Below are 25,914 nucleotides of genomic sequence, written 5' to 3'. Positions count from 1 at the left end.
AACCTAAGGCTTCTCTCGGGTTACCTGCTCATGCATGTACTCTAAACCGTGGTTTAGCCTTACAGGAGAACCATAGCACTAGGGATACTAAAACTAATGACACCCTCCCTACAGATTAGGACTAATCAACAACAATTGGCACTGGAAGCTGCACTACTTTGACCTGATGAGAGAAATTGCTGGTTTGACAGTGTCCCTATATCAACATTTTCTGCACAAAGGAAAGGAAACTTTTGCCTCATGGTATAAAACATCATGTGTTTGGCTCCAATCAAAATTCTTATATTGTCCTCATGTGACACAGAAGTGCAACCAGGAGACATGAGCGGATTTAATTTTTTTATTATTTTTGATGCCATACAAAAAATACCATGTTACTAATCTGACATTTCTGTTGAGTGAAAATTTAATGAATAAATATATTTTTATAGCTTGGAAAAGGTCTCTTAATGTCCTGGGTGTTAGTTGGAAAGGCGTGTGTTAAAGATTGTGATGCATTCATTAGAACAAACTAGATAGCCCTATAAATATAAACAGGGGACATACATTTACAGCCCTGGGATTCTTATTAGTAATTTCAAAGTGAGAAGATAAGGGATGTTTATGAATACAAGTAATTTATGGTGTTCTGACTGCTAACTATTTATTTATATGAGGAATTACACCCCACACCTTTCTCATATATATGTGTTATTTAAGGTGACTTATAATAGTTAAAATCTGAATATTAAAGTAACATCTTATGGATTCAGGCTAGATCCATTGATCTGAATAATAATTCTATGGACACCAAGTGTGCTGTTAGAGAGGCATTAAAGATATTCTCACCCTCTAAAAAATTGTCCCCTTACCAATCAGAAAGAGCAATCGACCCCTCTGCCCCCCCCCCTTCTGCTGGGTGGTGGAGTTTGATTAGACTGAGAGGTCTCATGGCAAAATAGGCTATCGGCCAAACAGGTGGGAAGCTGACCAGCAATATCTCCTTGGTCATCGTTTGCACGCATTGATCCAACTGTGGTGGGGAATCTGTGGCCCTCCAGATGTTGTGTGGCTTTTGGCTGTGCTGGCTGCATTGATGAGAGCTGGAGTCCAACATCTGTGGAGTCATAGGTGCCCCAACACTGAACGGAAACATTAACATTGCAATCCATCCTATGCATGCGTACTCAGAAGTCCTATTGAGTTCAGTGGGGCTTAGTTTTCACATCAACTAAACATAATGTCTGAATCAGCTCAGAGGCTACCTTCAAATCATTATTTGGCTGTTTTCCTCTATTCAGCATCACTTAAGTAAAGGTAAAGGGACCCCTGACCATTAGGTCCAGTCGTGACCGACTTTGGGGTTGCAGCGCCTATCTCGCTTTATTGGCCGAGGGAGCCGGCGTACAGCTTCCGGGTCATGTGGCCAGCATGACTAAGCCGCTTCTGGCGAACCAGAGCAGCGCACGGAAACGCTGTTTACCTTCCCACCGGAGCGGTACCTATTTATCTACGTGCACTTTGATGTGCTTTCAAATTGCTAGGTTGGCAGGAGCTGGGACCGAGCAACAGGAGCTCACCCCGTTGCGGGGATTTGAACTGCTGACCTTCTGATCGGCAAGTCCTAGGCTCTGTGGTTTAACCCACAGCGCCACCCACATCCCTTAGCATCACTTAGGCCTGGTTAAAAACCAGCAGCTGTGCAGAGGAGGGGAGCAGTGTGGCACCCTCCTGGCAGTGATAGTTGAATGTGTTTATCAGGATGCAGTGGGATGAGGAGGCAGTGAGGTTGGGGGTAGGGCCTTCCAGACTGGATGTTCCAGCCTGCAGGTGAATCCACTACTGTTGCTAAAATCTTGCATCAAACTTCTTAACTCAGCATTATGTCAGAACAATGCAAAAGGCCATTATCACCGCCTTCATCATTAACAAGATGTATAGCTAGATACCATCAGCATATACTACTGCAGTTGTACCGGTCTCACAATATTCCCAGCTGGTGCTGCATACAATTACAGCAAGGGAGTGAGCAGCAGTTCTAGTTCTCACCGAATGGTTTCTGACAACTCAAAACCCTGAAAACATTTTCTTCTGTGACGATGCTCTGAATTTTTGAATGGTGTTCCTCTAGCCCTTTCACAAAACTACAATCTTAAGGATTATGATTTTATTATTTGAGAGGCATGAAGGATGAAACAGTTTTGAAACTGCTTTACCTGTGTAGTGAGAAGGCATCAACAGTTCCAAAGGCTTCAGGAATCTATGCTCAGAATGAAAACAGTTCATGGGATAAAATGGAAGCCCTGTCTATAAGGTCCCTCCACAAAACACATATAAGCTAATTATGCTTATATGTAGTGGGTGACAACCATCCTCTTTAAATGTTTAAATAGATGGTAGATAGATAGATAGATAGATGAGAGAGAGAGAGAGAGAGATACAGATAGATTTAAATCTTATATTTATATTTCCCCCGATTAAATATTATAATATGCAGTTTCCAGCTCTGACCCACCTTAAGACAGGGTGAGTTAAAAATCTAAACAAAAACCCCCACACATAATAATCATTAATAAAAACCAACTGCACAGCATTCAACTTATCTGTGATTGTTGATCATAGTAATCATCATTACATAATTCATAGTTTTTACACCATTTAACGAATAACTTTAGCTCCAGTGAGCAGGTTTATTCGAATGATAGGACATCGCTTAATCTTCATCTAACATTTTTCTAAAAATGCTTGTTAAAATGTGCAAGGAAGGGTTGCTTGCAGCACCATATAGCTATACCTTTCCTTATTTTTTGCACCATTTCTACTATATAATTCTCCAACCCTGCCCTGAGGTAGATGGACCAATGATCTGACTCCGTATAAGGCGGCTTCCTAATCTTTGCACAGATTTCTTTTGCATTAAGTGATCCCTTACTTTGATGGCCTTTTCTGGCTATGAAAAAGCAGCCCTTTTTTCATTTCCCATTTGCAACCAATTTTCATAAGGAAACTGGAGAAAAACACTGAAGAAAATACCTACTTTGCCCTTTTCTGCAGCCCATAGCATCCTGCCTGAGACGCCTCTTAATTCAGTGGTCATCAGTTTGACAAACAGATGATAAAGAATTAAGGAGAAGAACACAGCAAAAGTCAGCTGTTGATCTTAGGAATTTCCATTGAAAGGACCCCCAGGGGAACTTTGAGAAGTGTTCTCAAAAGAAACAGAAATCTATTTTGACCAGGACTGAGCTGAAGAATTTGGGCCCAGTAATTTTTGTAGGTTTTGAGTGGCATGGATAGTAACAGATAGCAGGTGGGAGTGTTGGCATTCACCAGGCCTAAACAGTTGCCTGTGTTGCTGCTGCATACTGGGACGATAGGGTCCAGGCAGTGGCAAGGTCAGTGCAGTGCAAATTTACCAGCGGGATCGCCACCACCCAACCCCACTGTCCCCTACCACATGGCTAAGAGTATAACCTGATAGCTGGGAAGCCGTGAGTTCAAATCTTGCCTCGTATATGAATTCATTATGCCAGCCTGCCTATGCGCATCTACTCAGAAGTAAGCTCTGCTGAGTTGAAAATGACTTACTCACAGCAAAATGCATACAGAATTGCAGCTTAAATAGTCTCCAATAAGCTATCATCTCTTGGCCTCCGTCCTCTATATACAATATAGGAGTAACACCTGCTTTATAAAATCACTGAGGTAATATATGTGAAGCACTTTGAAAGCAGCATATAAATGCTAAGTACTGCTATTAAACATTCTGAAAGTGCTGCCTTCGGATTTGTGTGGGTGGGGAGGAGAGGAATGTCAGTAAGGTTAAATAAATAAATAAATGGTGGGATGGGAGCAAATCCGTAAGTGTGGTAAGATTACGAAGGAAATTGGGTGAAGATGGAAGGATCAAAACGAAGATCACCTTTGTGGTCTGATAATTTTGAGATTACTATGTGGCCGTATAAAAATGTTACCGGTTTACTCAGGTTACTACAATAGCATTATAACAACACTGACAGCTTGTCGATATTAATAGGCTGGTTTAATGCATTATCAATGCTAATCCAATTTTACTCCTTTCCTGGACTCTACCAGACAACAGAAGAACAAAAATCAGCCTTAGAATGGCTGGGAACTACTGAATAACATTGGCAATACTTATATATTAATGGGAAACGGCAGCTATGTTGCTACACATACCTGCAATTCACGGTCCACTTACGACCTATTTGCCATAAAATTTATCCACCACTTCTTTAAAAAAAGCTTGCCAGCAATTTGAAAACCATGTATGTGATCATATATGTATATACAGCCATGCACAAAAACACTATGGACTAATAATAAAATCCTGTACATCAGGGGTGGGGAACCTGGGCTTGCCATGGATCAAATTTGGCCTGAGATGCCATTTCCCTCAACCATGCTCACCTGTCACTTGTGACATCAGCTGATGGGCAGGAGGATAGGCTGCAATTCTAGGTTGGTAGCTTACTTCTTTCTCACCTCCCTGTGAGCTGATGGAGAGGGGAGAAATAAAGATGCCTTTTGTAGGAACTGGCTGCAAGCAGGAAGGAATCAGCAAGCACAGGGCAGGCAATGTGGTGCTTCAGAACCCCACACAAGGTATTTTGACAAGTGGATGAGGCAACCCACCTGTCAAGGTTTGCCTCACAGTGGGACCAGAAAAAGATCTGAACCCACAGAGCCAAAGGGGTTTCCCACCCCTGTTGTGTATGTTTACTTATAAGCTATTAGTTTTGAATGACGCTAACTCCCAGGTAAGTGTACAGTCCTATATCCACATATGTAAGGGGAAGCCTAATTAAATTCATTACTTCTGACTAGTCATGCATAATATTGTGCTGTAACTTAGTTGCACCTAGTTCCCATTCCTTAGAAGGCACACTAAAGTAAGAGAGATTGAGAAGCACTATTAAAAGGAAAATATTCTCTTTTAGCTTCTGTTTCTGGGCTTGTAAATCTAATTCACATAACTGCATAATTTGATTAAATTTTAATTGGTTATTTTATTTTTAATTGTTCTTATTGTGTTCTCTGGGTTGCTTTGGAGGCCCATGTGGGGTCAAAAAGCACCTGTAAATATTTATATAAACTAAATGAATAAATGAATTCCTATTGAACTCCAACAAATTATTACTAGTTACCGTATTTTTCGCACGATAGGACGCACCGGTCCATAGGACGCACGTAGATTTTGGGGGGAAATAAAGGTGAAAAAAAATTTTTCCCCCCCCGCCAGGCGCGGGGCTGGGGCGGGGGAAGCCCGAGCTTCCCCCTCCCCCAGAACGGGACCCAGAGCCATGCCGAAGCTGCGCCCAGCTTTGGCATCGCTCTGGGAGCTTGCGGGGCTGGGGGAGGAGGAAGCCCTCCGCCAGTCTCCAAACCATGTCGGGAGACAGTGGGATGGCGCGCTGCACCTCTCCCGCTATCCCCCGAGTTTGCGGGGCTGGCGACGGGCAGGAGCAGGCTTCTCCCCCCCGCCAGCCTTCTAGCCAAGTCGGGAGACAGCGGGATGGTGCGCTGCGCCTCTCCCGCTGTCCCCCGAGTTTGCAGGGCTGGCGACGGGGAGGAGCAGGCTTCTCCCCCCCGCCAGCCTTCTAGCCAAGTCGGGAGACAGCGGGATGGCGCGCTGCGCCTCTCCCGCTGTCTCCCGAGTTTGCGGGGCTGGCGAGGGGAGGAGCAGGCTTCTCCCCCCCCCCGCCAGCCTTCTAGCCAAGTCGGGGGACAGCGGGATGGTGCGCTGCGCCTCTCCCGCTGTCTCCCGAGTTTGCGGGGCTGGCGAGGGGAGGAGCAGGCTTCTCCCCCCCCCGCCAGCCTTCTAGCCAAGTCGGGGGACAGCGGGATGGCGCGCTGCGCCTCTCCCGCTGAGTCCCGAGTTTGCGGGGCTGGCGAGGGGAGGAGCAGGCTTCTCCCCCCCCCCCCGCCAGCCTTCTAGCCAAGTCGGGGGACAGCGGGATGGTGCGCTGCGCCTCTCCCGCTGTCTCCCGAGTTTGCGGGGCTGGCGAGGGGAGGAGCAGGCTTCTCCCCCCCCCCCCGCCAGCCTTCTAGCCAAGTCGGGAGACAGCGGGATGGTGCGCTGCGCCTCTCCCGCTGTCTCCCGAGTTTGCGGGGCTGGCGAGGGGAGGAGCAGGCTTCTCCCCCCCCCCGCCAGCCTTCTAGCCAAGTCGGGGGACAGCGGGATGGCGCGCTGCGCCTCTCCCGCTGTCTCCCGAGTTTGAGGGCTGGCGAGGGGAGGAGCAGGCTTTCCCCCCCCCCCCCCGCCAGCCTTCTAGCCAAGTCGGGGGACAGCGGGATGGTGCGCTGCGCCTCTCCCGCTGTCTCCCGAGTTTGCGGGGCTGGCGAGGGGAGGAGCAGGCTTCTCCCCCCCCCGCCAGCCTTCTAGCCAAGTCGGGGGACAGCGGGAAGGGCGCGCTGCGCCTCTCCCGCTGTCTCCCGAGTCTGCGGGGCTGGCGAGGGGAGGAGCAGGCTTCTCCCCCCCGCCAGCCTTCTAGCCAAGTCGGGGGACAGGGGGATGGCGCGCTGCGCCTCTCCCGCTGTCTCCCGAGTTTGCAGGGCTGGCGACGGGGAGGAGCAGGCTTCTCCCCCCGCCAGCCTTCTAACCAAGTCGGGGGACAGCGGGATGGCGGCGTTCCGCCTCCCCGCTGTCCCCCGAGCTTGTGGGGCTGGCGGTGGGGCTCTCCTGAAGCCTGGAGAGCGAGAGGGGTCGGTGCGCACCGACCCCTCTCGCTCTCCAGGCTTCAGCGAAAGCCTGCATTCGCACCATAGGACGCACACACATTTCCCCTTCATTTTTGGAGGGGGAAAAGTGCGTCCTATAGTGCGAAAAATACGGTACATCTTTGAAGGTGAAAAACACTATTTAATATTTTTTTACTCTGTAGCCCCACACATTTTAGACGTCTGAATAACCAAAGTGCATTTTTCTTTTTAAAAATCCTGAGTTTTTCATATGAAGGAGAGTAAATCTGTTTAATTCTGCATTTGGTTGCAGAGTAAGCAATTCACTATGGATCATATCCAAAGCTATATGCTTCAGGAAAAAAGGCAGTTGAGGAGAACTTGTGGAGAGGTCAATTGAAGAGGAACCTATCAATTGCAAAGGATAAGGATAAAAAGCAAGTTAAGGATAAGTGTGAGATTAAGCGATCCGGCTTGGTAACAGGAAATGCGGATTGAAAACGAACACAAGGGGAAGCAAAGTATTGTGGTAATACTTAGTCTCTTAATTTGGGAATGAAATACAGATCTTTAGCATGAAAGAATGGCAGGGTGTTATCCACAATCTTTCTTGCTACAGAGTAATACCCCATTCAAATAAGCATATTATTTTATTTAACAACGACTCCTGGATACTAGTATATTAGAGCAATCCTGTCATTCCTCTCCCTTTCCACAGTTATATACAGAATCTGCCTTTTCCCCACCTCCCACGTGAGTCATATACAAATTCTTTCCCTCAAAACTTCACGTCTATATTTTCACACCATACATATTTAGTAGTTTCCTTCTTCTGGGCATCAGAATCTCTTCTAGGCCTGTGCATCTTCCCTTCTCATTTTCAAGTATCAATATACTCATTTCCAATCTATTTAAGATACTGTGGTGATGGCTAGTAAGTTAGTTCTGGGCTGCAGTTTTCACTTCAGCATTTTCTGGTGTTTTCAGTGGCTGAGGGAAAGCTGGCCTGGAACATTTTTGATAGTCAGTGGGGAGCATCTATTTCTTTAAAATGTTGTTAAGAAAGGAGACTTACCACAGCAGTTACAGTATGAGGTGGCAGAGGAAAGAATCAAATCTTTTTTCTTCCTCTTAAAGAAAAAGAAAAGAAAGACTGAAAGCCACCACTTCAAAAGGCAACAGAGATTATGAGAAGTGTTCCTTTCGGGGAACAGATCAGTGGCTTGAGTTTGCCTCAGTGGCTAAACTCAAACGTTTTGTCTGTTTGCCACCACTAGAAGCACTGGCAAAGCTTTCAACTGTTTTTTTTAAAGAGATTTTGACACTCCTCTATGCCATCTCATATCTATTATACTAAGCCCCCACCACACAAAAGCCTCCAAAAACGGTCCCTACTTTCACAAATGAATGATCTGATGAACAGTGCCAGATTTACATATAAGCTAAACAAGCTATAGATTAGGGCCCCACTCTCTTGGGGGCCCCCAAAAAAATTAAAGGGGAAAAAACTGGATGTACATCTCCAAAATATAAGATAAAAAACAAATAAAATAAAACCTACATACAGCAACAGTGTTTTGTGTTGTATAGGCTCCTAAGATGTAAGTAATGGTCCCCGCCTGCTAGCCTGCTCCCTAAAAATTTCACTGGTTTGCTCATTTCTATATATAGGGTTCCTACATTCTGCGTGGATTGCAACATGTGCAAATGGCTTTAGATACCTATTTTTTGTTGTTGTTGTTTAGTCGTGTCCGACTCTTCAACACAAAAAACAGCAACAATTTGTTGTTGCCAAAGGCAGATGGACATATAAAACGCCCCATTACCTTCAGTAGATTAGGGCCTCATCAAACCTAAATCCGGCCCTGCCAACAAATGTGGTAGTGGACATTTTCAGCCCACTGCTCTTACAAGCTTATCTCTTCATTCAAATAAGCTTCAGGTTTTACTAGATGCACGGACAACAGGAATCACAAGGAACTTAGCTGCTTGCCACACTGTTTTATCATGTCAGAAGGAGAACTCATTCTTCTTCTCTTCCCACCCTCATCACTAATGAAATGAATAGGTTCTGATTCATAGGTAACTTTCACATCTCACCACTGAAGATTGGGAGGGAGCTCAAAAAAAAAAAAAATCCCACCTGGACACCATGAATAAGTGTGGGACATTGAAGCACCTGCTTCCTGTCACAGCGCACATAGTAAGATCCACAGCTGCGCCCCCTGCCTAAAGGTATCTCCTTCTGCATTGCCTCTCTTTTCATGTGCCCACAACCATGCTTTGCCCAGTATTCTTTGTTAGGTACAAGTTCAAGACACCTCCAATAACTTATTTCATATGTTTCAGAGCCATGGCTTTCAATTATTCTGACTGAAACTTCTCAAATCCCATTTAAGATATGGCAGCTATGCAGCAAGTGAGCTGCTCCTTTTGGAAATCTGAAGTTAAACAAAGACTTTTCTCTGTAAGGTGTTTTTCATGCAGGGCCTGGAAATGCAATTACATTTAATTTTTATAATAAAGTCATACAATCACTGGAGGTATGTGTTAGAAGGTACATTTTATTGTTTTTCATCATGTAATTGTGTGCTTCGTTGCTTTTGGGCTCCTTTTTTCTCGTCGTGGGAGGTGTTGTAACTTTGGACAAACCACTTGTCTGGGGATGAGATTGGGATGTGACACTAAGCAGTACCTTGTGCTGCAAACCAAAAAACGGGGGGGGGAGACCCCCTACCCTTCTTATTTCATATTTTAAAGTAATGATCAAAGAGAACATGTCATTTGTGGTAAATAAAAAGATGTCCATTACAGACTAAAAGCAAATTGAAGAATATGGGAAGCATTTGGGATTTGGTTATTCACAAAAAAATGTGAGCCTGAATTCACCACTTCATCACTTACACAGAAGTTGTAGTATATAAATGATCTGGAATCCATCTCTCTTTTTTATTACTTTTATTAATAAGTTTATCTTTGGATAAGTTCACAGCAAGAGAAAGAGCAAGCAAGGAGAAATGCTATTGGGTAACAGAGAAAAGGTGGAATTGCTCAACACGTACTTTGCCTAGGTCTTCATCCAAAAGGAAAGTGATGCCCAACCTGGTGATAACAGAATAAATTATGCAAGGAGGGAGCTGCAGCCCATGATATGAAAAGAGCTGGTAAGAGAACACCTAGCGACTTTAAATGAATTCAAACATCCAGGCCTGATGAGTTGCACCCAATGGTACTAAAGCAGGGGTTTCTTATAACTGACAGATCTCTTATCTTTGATAGTATTACAAGATTGGTGCATCACAGGAATGCTGTGGACATAATGTATCCTGATTTCCGTAAAGCTTATGATGAAGTCTACCATATTTTACCATAATAGAGATGGTGTCTGGATAAAAAATGGAAGGGAGTTCAAAATGTAGTTTAATATCAGCCATTATCATTGACAGCCACTGTATTTTCAAGGGCAGAAATGTAACGAGATCAGCACATCACTCAAATGTTAAATCTTGAATTACATTTTTAGACTAATGACTACATCTCAAATTAAAAAAGAGCTTTCATTTTACTTGCTTATTTATTTAAACATTCTGCCCTGCCTATTGATGGAGGGCCAAACCACATGTTATGCTTACTGTTTAGTGTGCAACTACATCTAGTGTGTTCTCTTGAATCAATTATAGAAGGTGATTCCCCCAATTGTGACTGGGCACACAGCATGTGGGAACTGGAGCATTTGCAGCCATGATCAGGACAATCATGCACACATCCAAACAGCTATGAGGTGGAGGCGGGCGGGCAGGAATTCTCATTGGCGCCAAAGGGAGAAACAGAAGCACAGAAACCAAGCGGAGAGCTTGGTCCCTCTTCCACCAGCCTGCTTCCTCTCTTGTATGACCTCGCCAGCATGGAATTTCTTGTTGTCCATTGCTAACAGATGAGCGAGAGCTTAAATACAGGACTGCTTCAAAAGCATATCCACATGTGTGACAGTAGCCAATGCGGATGTTATAACGACACAAATTACCATGGCTTGGTTGTTCAATGAGGCGGATTTGCAAAAACGGGCCAAGTGTCCAGAATGACATGAAATATGACATGAAATATGTGAACTTACTTTTTAAAAAATGTGGGGATAAGAACTTAATAAAATGTCTTCCAGCCTCCTCCCCACTCACAATAATCCTCTTCCTTACTTAGCTTAATGGAAAAGGTTAATTGCTTTATCTGAAATTCTTCTGCTAAAATTTTCTATCAGAGCACCTTTCCACCAACAATATCTGCTTCATGCAGACAATGTAAGAGGACAGTTCACCAGCCCAACATCAAAGTTCCCATAAAGGTAGGAAACAGCTTCCTGTGCCTTTTAATGGCTGCATGACAGGGACACAAACACAACAGTTGTGGCATTACTGCTCATTGATAGCTTAGTATTCTATTTATTTCTCTGTAATGTAGGTGAGGGGAGCTCTGTCAGGAAAGGAGTTCGCAACCATACACAACTTAATTGCTAGTGGCCATCAAACCTGGTCTAAATCTTCATCAGTACTGAACATTATTATTACTGGGAAGAGTTATATGTCAAGCTATTCAGTTTTCTCTTCACTTGCTTCTGTGAGACTAAGATGTAGTTCTAGTGGAGGGCCAGCCTTGTTTTTTAACATGAGGCAGAACTCTGCTGGGACTGTACAACTGAAGAATATAGGAAGAGGGTTGCATGATTAAATGTTCCCCCCACATGTCTGAGTAAAGCTAATATGACGTGGAATAGAATGCTAGCCAATCTTCCCCAATGAATCAAGTTTTCTATGTACAAGGAGCTGAGTTTAAACAAGAAGAACATTTAGACAAGTGATCTTCTATCAGCCTTCTAAAGTGGTGCAAGAAGGCTATTTTTTCTGATATACAGATCAGCTCACAAGCCTTTGATATGTTCATATTTATACCTATTAAAATCACTTTCTGTACTATTGGCCTCAATAAAAATATGGGTCTAATAAACCCCAGTAAAAGTTAGAAACTTGCATTCAGTAATCAACAGAAACAACATAAAAGGAAAAGCCAAAGAAGAAAACGTGGGCTGCAATGACTTGTCTAACTGTACCTACTCCCTTAATAAATATATCTTAAAATAGCCTCCCAGTGATACATTTGCAGTGCAATGCAAAAACATTAGATTTAAGCTATGAAACAGATAATTTCACAGAAGTACATCTGAACTGAAGGATGCTGTCCAAACTTTATTTATTCTGTAGGATGTAATGATTTTAGCCAGCATTACATTCTTTCTTTTTCAAGGAATCATAGAGTCTTGGAAGGGCCTCCAAGGGTCATCTAGTCCAACCCCCTGCACTCAGCTAAAGCATCCATGACAGATGGCCATCCAACCTCTGCTTTAAACCTCCAAGGAAGGAGAGTCCACCACTTCTCGTGGGAGTCTGTTCCACGGCTGAACAGCTTACTGTCAAAAAGTTTTTCTCAATGTTCAGTCAAAATCTCCTTTCTTGCAACTTGAAGCCATTGGTTCGAGTCCTACCCTCCAGAGAAAGAGAAAACAAGCATGCTCCTTCTTCCATGCGACAGCTCTTCAGTTATTTGAAGATGGCTATCTTATCTCCTCTCAGTCTCCTCTTTTCCAGGCTAACCATACCCAGCTCCTTCAAGCGCTCCTCATAAGGCTTCGTTTCCAGACCCCTGAACATCTTGGTTGCCTTCCTCTGCACACGTTCCAGCTTGTCAACATCTTTTTTGTATTATTATTTCATTTTTAATGGTACAGCATCAACATAACCTTGACACATTAGTCACCTTAGTAACAAACAAGTGTACCATATTCATGCATAATTGAAATCTCAATAGGATATTCAATTTAATACATAGATAGGTTAAAATGAATTTAAATAGATAGTATTTCAACAGGATAAAATCCAGCATTGAACTGCTTCATGTTACTGCAAAATGGAAACAAGAATGCCACTTTTGAGAAGTCCACACTCTGTTTAAAACTGAAAACCTGGAAAATTCCACAGCCAAAATATAAAGTATTTGTGTAAAAATTATATACCAATTATAACAGTAACCAGATTCTACTATCACTGGTTACTATTATAACTTTAAATTACCTGAGTGTTCTATTGTCACCACTGTGTCACAATTTCTCTCTCTCTCTCTCTCTCTGTCACACACACACACACACACACACACAATATTACAGATTAGGAGCAGGTGGATTGCAGGTTACTTTTCTGTAAAGTGAGGACTATCATATGCAGATTTGGTCTAAACTAGGTAGATGCACTGCTGGGAGTGAACTGAAACTATTCATCAGATGGTTTAGATAAGATCAGAAAAGAGCTTAGATCATTCTTTGCTAAGCTGCTGCCCTCCAGATGTTTTGAACTACGACTCCCATCAGCCCCAGACAGCACAGCCCTGTTCCTTTCAGCTCCTCGCTCCAAATACCTCTTTGAATTCCTTTGGAGCTTGAAAATAAGAATGAAGACTTGGCATAAAAGGTCTCCAAAAGAGAAAACCTGCTACACAACTCATACTTCTGAAAAGGTTGCATTCTGAGCTTTTTATTAGCAATGTTTTGGGGAATATAATAATAGAATAAGTACCCTACTGATGGCTTTTCTAGTCCAGCATCCTATTTCTTATAGCGGCCGACCAGGTGCCTCAAGCAGGACATGTGTGTAATAGCTCTCTTCTGCCATTGTTCTTCAGCACAGGTAGTCAGAGGCCCGTTACCTCTCAGCCTGGAGGTTGAGGTCTTCTACCATCAACATTTAGAGGGCAAGCATGTAAACCAGGCCCTCTGCTGAAGTTGTTCAAACGTAACAGGCACAAAATAGCCTACTAACCACAGATATCGGTAATGCATCCATTTTTAAAAAATGCACTCCATTCTTCTGCAATCTAAAAACTGACTTCTGCAGGACAAGGCATCGACTCTTGAGCAGAGGTAGATTAAGGAACTGTGCAAGGGGCAGTTACCAAAAGTCCATGCTGCCAACGCTAACCAGGGAGCACAGAAAACAAATCTTCAACATGTGGTGCACAATGTTGCTGTTGCCATGGCAAATATTCATGTTTCAAGAGAAGTGTTAAATCTTGTATCAGAAGTCAAATTGGCTGCCAAGACACATTTTCACAAGTAAGGGAATTTTTGTCTTTTCAGAATGGAACCATTTTTCAGTTGACACTGACTTTTCCCTAAAATAAATTCCTCAGTAACTAAGCCAATCACACTTGACTGAGTCCCAAAAAAATAAATAAAAATGAATTAGTCTATTCCACTACAGAATTGTCAACAGTTTTGTGTGTGTGCATGCAAATGCCTTAAGAGTTATTTAGAAAACCCAATACTCCAATGCTAATAAATATTTAAACAGCTACCTCAAAAAAGACCTTAATTGCAGCACTGAAAGTCATTCAGATTCTAATAAGAGAAGGAAGACAAAGAGTTGACTTTGCCTGTCCAAGTTCCTTCCACAAATGTAAGATTCAGTTTCCACCACAAACATATAGCCACGAATCTAAAACTCAGGATGAGAGAGACCAAAAAAGAAAAGAAAAAAGGAAGCCAACTGTTTTGCAGATTTCTGGTCATTTTGTATCTTTGAGGAACAAACTTTAAATTCACAATGTTTCAAAAGAAAAACATTGATGATTATAGTAAAATATTCCAATCTCCTTTGTGTCAAGATAGTACTATAATTATTGATCCAATGGAAAACTTGCTTGAGTGGAATGCACTTCTGATTAGGGGAGATTTATGCCAATTCCCATCTCCACAGATGCAGTCCCCCATGCTACTGTGAATACTATTTCAGAGCTTCCCCTGTTTTTCAGGAGTGGCCTTTTAAGTGTCCAAGGAGCGCAGTGGGAAGGAGGTGAGAGAGCCCCATTATTCTAAGGACCCAAATCAAAGGACTGGGTCCACAGTAAGCTAGTCCTATTTAGATCCTATTTAAATCAATGTGAAAATTAAGTCAAAGCTAAGTGATATCCTGTCAATGTCAATGGGAACTAAACTCAATTCACTTTTCAATTTTGTTTTATTTAATCAAACCACAGACAAAAACAAAATCTACAATCCCTGAGTAAAAACCATAAAATGTGAAACTAGATGGCGATGGTGACCTATGGCAAATTCAAAATATTTTTCAAAACGTTTTTTTTAAAAAGCATTTTCACAGTGTTTTTTTAGATATTTGTAGATTCCACCTTAGATTTCTCATCTATGTGAAACTTTCTGTATGCTGCTCTCAGCTGGCATGTGTTCCTCTCTGATTTCTAGTACTAAAGGCTTTTTAAAAAAACTTTATCACATGGACTTTGTCACAATGGACAACAAATCTCTATATCATTCTGTCCATTTCGGTCCATTTCATCCTTACTTAATTACAGCAAATTGCTTATTAAAATACTTGAATCTCAACCAAAATACTTCACTTATTTTCTTTTAAATTATATACCTTATTTTTTCCCCTTTCTTGCCTCTCCTGGTACCACGTTTTGTATTGTAGTGTACTGTAGCCCTGTGTTGTTGTTTTCTTTCATTTGAATCAAGCAATTGAGCAGAAGCCCTGTATTGCAAAAATTTGTCCAGCTTAGACAGGATAAAGCCAAGGCCTAACTTACAACAGTATGCTTTAGAGCAGGGGTAGGCAACCTAAGGCCCATGGGCCGGATGAGGCCCAATCACCTTCTCAATCTGGCCCACAGATGGTCCAGGAATCAGTGTGTTTTTACATGAGTAGAATGTGTCCTTTTATTTAAAATGCAACTCTGGGTTATTTGTGGGGCATAGGAATTCGTTCATATTTTTTTTTTCAAAATATAGTCCAGCCCACCACATGGTCTGAGGGATGGTGGACCAGCCCTCGTCTGAAAAAGGTTGCTGACCCCTGCTTTAGACAGTCAACACACAGCCCAACCATCTGAGTTACAACCTTAGCCTAACACTTGACTAATTCAGGTGGGCTAAAATAAAGCCCAGATTAACTTGCAGTTTGTAAGCCCAGATTAATTTGCAGTTATATCCCTTCTAGCTCAGAAGGGATATAACTCAGTTTGTATGAAATTTGCTGCTCAGACTAAACAGCTGCCCACCAAATCAGTAATAAGATTAGCTCCACAGAGAACTCAAACTTGGTTTTCACTTTTTCAGATTACACATTAGTAGTAACGGTGGCAGCAGTGGTAGTTACTAATGGTAGTTACTAATGGTATTACAGTCTTTACTATAGCATAGTCAAAGTTCTTTTATTACTGCAAGGAAGACAACAATGCTGATGATTATCAGCAGCTATTGCATATGTACAATAATGGTTTCTTTCCCCTTTTATAAGAAAAGAAAAGAAAAAAAGAATGCATATTTGCATTACCATCATAATAACTACCACAGATTGACATGATATGATTGAGTATAATGGCTTCTGTGGAACCATTATGGTCGATCAGCAAATAATATACTTTTGCAGTTGTCTAACTACATATTTGCACATGTCAGCTCTTGTATACTTCAGTGACATAATTTAAAAGAAATATTTTTTTAAAAAACCTGTAAGAACAAACAACGACAACACAATATACTAGGGGGGGGGGTCAGTTCTGTCTAACATACAAAACTGGGAAATGTTACATTTAAAGACAAAACTCTAAAGAAAGAAAATATCTTTAACTCACTGAACAATGTCAAGTGTCTTAAGAAATCCAACAAATAAAATAAGGAATCAGTTTGAAAACCTAAAAGTGGAATTATAAGGTGATGTTCAATTGAGGTGTTCCACTTACACAATGGATTTCGCTTCATCAAATGTGAATTCCCCTGCCACCCATACCCCCTACAGCCCCACACTGTACCCCCACAAGTTGATCTGGAGGCTTGGGGAATCCTCTAAAACACATTTAGGGTCATGGGGGACTGCAGTGGAGAGGGGAGGAAGGAGAATTCCATTGCATCCACTGGTGCAATGTTAGATCACACCCATAAGACATACAATGAGGGCTGCTACCAAAATCGAATAAAATCTGCAAAAAAGTACAACTCTGCATTTAAAAAAAAAATACTCACCAAAATCCACAAGCAAGATCCACCTGGTTCCAGCACACCCACCCAACCCCCAGTTGAGTCAAATATCACCAGGCCTCTGCAGCTGTCTCTGTTGCTGTGATGCACTAATGATCTAAGTGCCCCTTTTAAAAGAGGATTGACTTTGCAAATCTGGAATGGATGCCAAAAAGGCAAGGGTATGTTGAAATCTTGTGGAAAAGGTTATCACCTTCTAATTCAAAGCATGGGCCCATATTCTCAGCTTATGAAACATCAGATCGCAAATTTGTGGAATATCTGGCTTCAGAAGTAGCACTGATGAGACATTTATACTTGAATGCTATATGGCAAGTGCCTATGACTGCTGGACAGTTTAAAAACCCTCTCAACTGTTTGAAGACCATTTAATGTTCCTGTGCAAAGAACATCCAGGACATTAGAGTCAGAATTCACAAAGGAGATTTTGCTGGCAAATAGTCCACAGCTAACTATTTCCTCATGCATTGAGATTTTAAGTAATTCTTAGGGGCTTTGTAGGAAGGGAGTATTAATGGAGGGTAGCAGTGGAAACCTATGCATTGATTCAATGAATGTGGCCCTGTATGAACATTACACATTTATGACCCATGCTTTCCTGGTTACAAAGCTCTTCAAGACCTACTTCTGAGAGCATATAACTTGGATTAAAAAGGGCAGTTCTGAGTACTGAAAGCCCAAAAGCAGCCTGTATAAAATAGCCAGAAATTGAGTTCTTCTTTTCTTAATTTGGAAAATATCTTTCTAAAAGCCCACTCTACCACCCGGTTAAGGAACAATGCTATGGGTTAAAGCTGTTGGTTCCCAGTAATTTGGCTGCGAGCCAGGGTTCAGAGTAAATGGACAAAATGAGCAATACTAAGACATGTTCTCTGGGACTGACAGAAAGTATAACCCTCTGAAACCAGCTCACCTTCAGAACAGTGGCAGAGATTCATGCTCTGGCACCGGGGGGCGGAGAGCAGGCGGGAGCAGGGCTGGCGCGTGTCCTAGGATTGTGGTACACCGCCTGAGGGGGGGTGGCGCCCAGAGTGGATGGGGGGCAGCAGCGATGGCACCCCACTGGGGTCGCGCTGCCGGGGGAGGTGCGCTCCCCCTGCACTCCTCTTCCTCTGCCAATGCTTCAGAACAGCAGTTTTCCAAAAGGATCAAATCCACAAAACAAGGTTGAGGTAAAAACTCAAAACTCCTGGAAAATTGCTTTCTCATTTTTTGGCACTTTTTTTGAAACAGGCTTAGCTTCCAAAAGGCACAGCCTTCCACAGGGACTGGAGCTCTTGAGGGGCAATTCATATAGACTGAGAGGTGCTGGAGCTAAGTTCTGGCTGGGGGGAAATAGCCCTGAATACTGGGGAGTAGGGGAGAGAAAGGCTGCTGCGGCAGCTAGAGTCAGCCCTGGTGGGCTTCCGCATGCCCATGCACTGAGATGGCGCCTCTTTGCTACTGCCCTCAACATCTTGGTGGTCATTTACAGGCCCTACACTTCAACTCCAAGGCCCAGTCCTGGTTGCACCATTGTTCCTGAGGACAGTCGTGGCTGCTCAAATGGAGAAGAAAAACGTAAATGCCCTGAGCAAAACAGAATGAAGCTAGCTTTATAACTTATTTAACAAGTGGGTACTTCTTTCGATTCTCATGTCCCTTGCCATTCAATGCCTTCTGTAAAAGTTCACCCTCTCTCCTTCTCTTGCTTTACTGACTGTTGGTATGAAGAAGCAGTCTTCAGCAATCAGGTACAGAAAGCGGAACAGTTGACTCCTATAAGTTTAATTCTACCAGCACTTGACAAAAAGCAAAATGTGCTGTAGAACTACCTGTTGGTAGCAATAAGCAGATGCTCCCCCGCTTCTCCTTCTGCACCTTTTCAGATACAGCAGTGTGAAAACCAACCACGTTTGATAAAGAGATGGTAAATGTACAAATAAGCAGACGTGTTTCTTCTTAAAACGCTCTGCACTGTGTGGAAATTCAGAGCCGTTATCTATTGCAGACCTGTAACGCCCCTTTTTTCTCTCTAAAGAGAACTTGTGCACATCTAAAACTGCAGAACCTGTTGAGAAAATTTTGCTTTCAGCTCAAAAAACTTTTGCTCACTGTATTCAGCAAACAATGCACTTTAAAATATTCTATCCACCCTGCTACCTGCTGCAGACAACCATCTGCAGAAAGCATGAAAAATGCTTTACAAAACCATTCCATTAAAGTACCGTTTAAAATTAGCTCTCTGTTACATCCAAATGCAAATATTGCTCTTTTGTAACAGCACAGCAATAGTCTTACATAAAGTGATTCCTGGGGAGGGTATGCATTAGCGTTCCAATCCAGAAGTGTACACTCAGGACTGCCAGCCAAGCAGGCTTCTTTACTGAATGAATAGTTGGAAATAGTATCATACATGCTCCAGGAGATGCGTATGCAGAGAAATCGGCAGAGAAAGCACTGGTCATGGGGCAGGAGTTCCATATGCATGTCACAGGGTTCAGCATGCATAAGGACTCTAGCATCCTATGCGAGGAAACAGGGGTGAGTTCATCCAACTGTGCAGTGCAACCCAATACCATTTCAACCTTGAAATTACATATTTAACACTTTGTGCTGAGGAAGGTACAGTAACTACAATGCCACTAGAAGGTGGTGCACAGGTAACCATCACATCTATACTTGTTTCTGCATCACTTCCACAATGCAGTCACCTTATGCCTCAGCTCCATGCTGCCTCTTATTATAACTTGCAAGCAAGGCAGTGACTTAGTTCGGTATAGTGGTCCAAGTGGCTGCTGGATCCCAGCCACAGCACTTATTTGCTGGTGTTGTAAGGATTGGGCTGTAAGCCTCACACAGTCTTGTGTACACATGGCCCCCTAGCTGAACCTGGACACCTGCAAGGTATACCTGGATCCATGTTTGTTTTTAGCAAGGTTACTTCAGTTAAATAAAAAAATCATGGGAGACAACACAAGACTGGCAAACTGTGGCAAGCCCATCAAAGCTTTTTTCTCTCTTGCAACCTGGTAAAAAAAAAAAGTCATCTGGTAGAGATACGACTTGTAGTCCTTATTTTGCCTGCCCTTGGTATAGCACAATCCCAATAGGAGCCTTGCAGAACAAATGGAAAATAATTGGTTACTTTGGGAGATGAATGAAGGGTGAGTGAAATGGGAGAGGGGACAACTGTTAATGAGAAGAGTTCCCGCCGCCCCAACTGACGAAGTCAATTTCACAGATGCAACTACTGAAAAATGCTGTAAATGTATTTGTTGGGAGAAGGCTATAGAGAAACAAAACAAAGATACAAAATGCCTTTCTACATGTGACAAAGCACTATTGGAACAATACAAAAGGTCTCCTTAGCTTTGTGGCATGTGATATTTTGAGGCTCTCAACTCCTTAAGGACATGACTGTGGTGGAAATAATTCTCACAATTAATATATGTATGAAGTTACGGAGTTCACACTGCCCAGTGAATCCTAATACACCTACAGCGCACAAACATATCTATATAATCTGTCACCTTCAGCAGAATTCATTAAAATAATGTTATATCCCCCCTTGTTAAATGTAATTCTTTTAATTGAATTTTAATCTTACTGCATTATTTGGTAGATTTTTAATTGACATTTGTGGTAATTAATTGGTAAGCATTACAGCTTTGTCTGAAGAATTTAAAACAAAATTTGACACAGAGATTGGCTAGCCAGTGTTGGGATCTGCCTGCTGGGAACGTTTCATCATTCTTTCAGCCCATCCTGCTGATCATAGGTTAGGGGAAATGATGGACTCTTTTTTACAGTCGAGAATTACATTACTAATATATTCCATTACCACCACGCAAATGTCATGTTAATTTCTGATCATCATCAAGTCAGACAATGGTTTCCACACTGGCAACTAGCCAATTAGTTATGTGGAAAAATATTCAGCCAATTATGTTACTTGAATTAGGTTAAGGACTCAAGAGAAAGCAAATAAATGCTTTGAAACTACTTCAGAGATAAAATGTAAGTTGACACCGTCTTCATGTGCTGTACAGGATGTTATACAGTATGATAGGCACCTGCCAACATCCATAACTGTTTATGAAATCTAGCCGTCCTTTATGATGGCAGCAAAGAGCGGCATTTCCCCCCAATATTTGGTTCATTGTGTTAGGAGGAAAACCAAAATAGCTAGGACTGAGCACACAAGGCTTATAAAACACATTAGGCAGTATATATTAAATTGCTTAAATTGCATTCCACCCCCCTCCTGAAAAAGTTTCATGAAGAAGAGGAAAAAGAAGATAGAACGAAGTTTACTTGGATTGCTGTCAAAGTGCAGGACAAAGTTATAGCAGGCCATTGCCTGCCATCCAATACTGGCATCAAAGGGATCAGAGTTTGCATTCTGGAGCCTGAACTAAGGACCTACATCTTTGCTTTTGACGCCATTTTAGGACACATTCTCTGTTTGTAAAGATAGTAACATATAAGTTAAATCATAAGAGTATTAAGCAAAGAGCCAATAGTTCTGACACAAAATAAGTAACTGCCAAAGGACACCAAAATGGAGCAAGGAGTGGGGAAGCCAAATGCATCATTCAGATTTTCATCATACCACGTTTGTATCAGAGTAACACCCAGGCCTCTTCCGATGTTCTGCAGGATAAAACTGTGGAGCTTTCCTATTATTTTGGGTTATTAAGCGAATGTTTACAAACACAGGGAAAGGTTTTGCCATCTTCATGTTTAAAAAAATTGTGTGCAACTACATTAAAATGGGGGGGGGGATCCTTAGCACCAGCCCCAGTCTTAAGAGATATTCTTGCACAGCAAGATTCCCCTTTATGTTGCTAAACAAATGAACAATGCTGATATATTTTTTGAGATCTGAGGAGAGTACATAAAAATCCCTCTCACTGAATCTGGGTGTATATACTGGATTGCAAAGCTGCATACTTTTATTTCTCAATATGATGGTTTAACAAATAAAGATTTAAGTATAAACACTTGGGATTTATGTAGAACTTCCATGTAAACATACTTGCATGTGAACTTAGCGAAATCGATCTATTAAACTGTTTACTGTGTCAGCCAGTAAAACATGAAGTTATAATAATCCATGTTTAATGGCAGGGTGACTCCTGGAAAATAAAAGCACAGCCCCTTTAAAATATGTGTTAATTTTATTTTTGAATGAAAGTGGATTTATAATAGGCAGAGAGGGTTATTGATTACATGCCAGCAATGCAAAGTTATTATTTAAAAGGAAGTTGGGGGGGGGGATTCCATATACTTTAAGCAAACTCCTAGTTGAAAATCCTTTCTTTTCTGTTTAATCTAAAAACCAAAAACTGAGCTCAATTTTCATTCTTCTGACTAAAGAATAATTGTATTTCTTCCAGTGCAAAATATTTGATAAATAAAAAGGTAGGCCAAAATAATTATAATATGAATGATGGAATTGCTTTAGACCTAAGCTAGTAATTCAGAGGTCTGGCAGTACCAATCACACACGACTAATCACCAGCATGTTTGCAAAATGAAATAAGGAACGTATGAGCTGCTGGAGTTTTCCTGATAGTTTAGCCAGGGTGAGGTGATCAGAGAGTATTACATCTGCACCAGGCAGATTATGGAGCAAAAGTAACTACAACAAAGTAATTCTACAGAACAATTCCTGCCACTCCCCAGAGAAGGAAGAGAGATATGGTGGTGGTAGGTGACTCCCTACTGAGGGGGACAGAGGCAGTCGTGAGTGGAAGTAGCAGGATATGTGTGAGTGACTTGATCATGTCACACGGTATGCACACATGCCATATGCATGTCCCCCCAGATATTGAGGGGGTCCATCCCCCTTCTTGAAAATTTCAGCGGGGGGGGGCTTGCCCTCCCCTGCTGGCGCTCCTGATTCTATGTATCTATGGCCAGTGACATCATTTTGTCAGTAGGACAGAAGTATACTAAAATGCTGAATATTCTGTGTGTATTGTCTATTTTGGGACCCAAAGTATAAGATACTGAAGCTCCTATACATTCATTTTAAGTTACTATTACAAGTGAGGCACCCACAGCACTGCTGATCAACCGATTCCCAATAAGCCTTAGATCTTTCTGTGCTGACTTTACATGTCAAAAAACATTATCAACTTTCATTATGAAACTATTTTTATTCTAAATAGTTTAATAAAATGAAATGTACTGGGAACCGTCTATAAATTACTGAGTTGCAGCTATATTTTGTCACAATTACTACATTCATTGTCTATTTAGCACATTTAGCAAGAGTTTCCAATATACTGGCTGCATTGAAATATCACACTAAACCTTGGGTTAACACAATACGAACAATCTGTAGAGACTCTTGGGTTCTCCTGTCCTCACAAAGAAGAGTTTGAAAGCTCCCTCCTTCTCCTTTGGTTAACCACAATTTGTCATGTGGTACTGACCAACGGACTGCGGTTCACTTTAACTATGGTTATTTAAAAGAAGCCAACTTTAAATTACGATTTCAACAGCTGGCTAGTTTAAAGTAATCATAGTTAACAATAACAAGCTTTAGAACCAGAAGACATGGAAAGCTGTGTTTAACTCAAAGTGGAAGCTTCCAAACTCTTACTTATGGCCAAACAGCAGAAAGCGGGAATGAAAGGCTAAGGCTAACAGCAGATTGTTCCCATCATGTTAAACCATGGTTGAGCATGATGTTTGAATTCTCTGCAATCTTCACAAACCTATAAAGTAGTTTAGTTTGCACATGGGGCTATTCAAGGAAGATGACTTATCTACAGTCATGTGGTTTAAAGGAACTTGATTCACAGCTCACATTCTTAGCAATAACACTACACCAGCTCTTCTATCACTGTTATAATACCAACAATGTTCTAGATCAGTAGTTTCCAACCTTTTCCAACCTGGGAGCCACCTCAATTTCTCTCTTTTTTACCATATATTATTATGAGGTTGTGCTGCTGTTGCAACCCACCTTAGATGAGCTTGGAACCAGTAGGAGGTCCCAACCTGCTAATGGAAGACCAATGTTTCAGATGATTAACAACATAAACACTATTAATGACAAAAGTGGAAGGGGGGGAAAGTTTTGGGCTCATTTTTAAGCGTCTCTGTGAGTTCTTAGGAACTGAGTTTTAAATTACTGAGACTACTTACATTTACATTATTGACTTACCAGTTTTAGTTGTGGTTATTATGCATTTTCGTTCATGGCTGATGAAGTTTTGGAAGGGATTGACCCCTTTTCATTTCCAGCGTATTCAGAAGCCAGATTCACTCAGGTAAGTGATTCACAGCATGCTGTAACAGGAAAAAACTCTGGATCAGAAGAATGCTTGGTGGATTGGTTCCTTTCACAAGAAGCATCACCAATGAGGGAAGGGGGGAAATTGTCACAGCATGTAATTTTATCTAACAGTCATTTTTTGCTGTTATAAACAGAACCATTGCCTAAAACTTCATCAAAATGTATTCTAGTTTCACCACCGGTATGAAGTTTACGGCATGTAATGCCTTAAAGGAGAATATTATGAAAATGATGCACAGGTGGTACATGACCCCAGTCAAGCTTGCAAAAATTTATCACCTGCCGGACAACAAGTGTTGGAAATGTAAAGAAGCTGAGGGAACATTCTTTCATCTTTGGTGGACGTGCCCAAGGGTTAAGGCTTACTGGGAAATGATCTATAATGAACTGAAGAAGGTATTTAAATTTACCTTTCCTAAGAAACCAGAGGCCTTCCTTTTGGGCATAGTCGGCCAATTGGTGCCAAAGAAAGACAGAACATTTTTTATGTACGCAACAACAGCAGCAAGAATACTCCTCGCTAAATATTGGAAGACACAAGATTTGCCCACCGTGGAAGAATGGCAGATGCAAGTGATTGACTACATGGAGATGGCAGAAATGACCGGCAGAGACCTGGGAGAAGAGTTCATGGAAGAGGATTGGAAAAAGTTCAAGGATTATCTACAGAAATATTGTAAAATGTTTGAATGTTAAAAGGATGTGGGATGTGAAGGTAACATGGCATTTGGGATATGGTTAAAAGAGGTATGAAAAAAGAATCTTAAAAACGAGAAGGGGGGTATGACTAGAATAATATTATGTCAAAGTATATAAGGTGGAGTAAAGGACCAAGATAAGGGAAATTAGAGGCATAATAAGTGGGAATATATAATTATAAACGAGGTTTGAAAGAGGGTTAGAATTTGCTGAATTTGACGGAATAAAGAGGAATACAAAAAAGGGAGATGTGAGGAGGTCAGGAAAGAGGGATATAGAACCTTGAAACTTAAAAGTGGATTCTTTTTCTTTTTCTTTTTTTTATTAAGTGTGTATTTTCTGTTTTCTGTTTTGATATATGTGTTTGTTTGATTTCTATGTTTTGTAAAATCCCAATAAACATTTACTTAAAAAAAAAACAAAATGTATTCTAGTTTCAATATGTTTCTTTGTTAAACAGTAAATTTACCACTACAGTAAGCTCACAACTTACACAGGGGCTACATTATGGGGATCACGCCTTAATCCCAAATTGTGTATAGTCAAAGCACAATGGGTTAAACGGCAGGTGGGGTTGCCAAAGTCTTTTTTTCTTGGATGGATGCCTGCCCCCTTCTCCTTAACACACAGTTTTCGGTGTGAGGGGATTGTTTGAAGGCATATTCAACACATTCTCATTCTTTGCTTTTATACGGCACATATATTACAGGCTCTATTGGTAAGAACATTAGGGGAGCTCTGCTGCCAAAGGCCTATCTAGTCTGGTATCCTGTTTCCCACAGGAGCCAGCCAATGAGAAGCCCACAAATAGGACATGAGCGCAACAGCCCTCTCCTGCTTTTGTTCTCCATCTTAGAATTCCCTCCTATAAGAAAGGAAAGGAGTAATGTTTCCTCTAAGATCATGCTGGATCTGACACTCACATTTTTCTAAGCAACTGACTTGAAAATATTTGTTTTTAGTATTTTTTTGTAAAATCTGCTGATTATAACAAAAATTCGTAACTTTTAAATCCATTACTCTACTTGATTAATTGACTAAATGTTGCAGCCCTATTCAGATAGTTTCCTATCTGTGAATGGAAATGTTTGCTTGCAGCTAATTTGGCCCAAATGTTAACAATGCAGCAAGAAAAACAGTTTGCTTA

The 25,914-nt window shown here is 41.7% G+C and overlaps 1 protein-coding gene across 16 annotated transcripts in view; it reads right to left on the bottom strand.

Annotated features, from left to right (window-relative positions):
* Positions 1-25,914, bottom strand: part of FOXP1 (forkhead box P1) — a 536,656-nt gene that overhangs the window by 436,173 nt on the left and 74,569 nt on the right. For 11 of the 16 annotated variants that reach the window (XM_053378208.1, XM_053378193.1, XM_053378192.1 and 8 more), the window contains exons 3-4: positions 23,937-24,061; positions 4,411-4,496 (exon numbers count right to left, since the gene is read on the bottom strand). The exons of 1 other annotated variant lie outside the window; for it this stretch is intronic. The gene's annotated coding sequence lies outside the window, so the exon portion shown is untranslated. The remainder of the gene's footprint in view (positions 1-4,410; positions 4,497-23,936; positions 24,062-25,914) is intronic. 4 more of the 16 variants (XM_053378194.1, XM_053378199.1, XM_053378197.1 and 1 more) reach the window with 2 other exon arrangements.

Source organism: Podarcis raffonei, chromosome 2 (assembly GCF_027172205.1).
Source record: "Podarcis raffonei isolate rPodRaf1 chromosome 2, rPodRaf1.pri, whole genome shotgun sequence".
Classification (NCBI taxonomy): Eukaryota; Metazoa; Chordata; class Lepidosauria; order Squamata; family Lacertidae; genus Podarcis; species Podarcis raffonei.
Note: the sequence above shows the minus strand (reverse complement) of the source record. Positions and strands in the feature narration are given on the sequence as shown.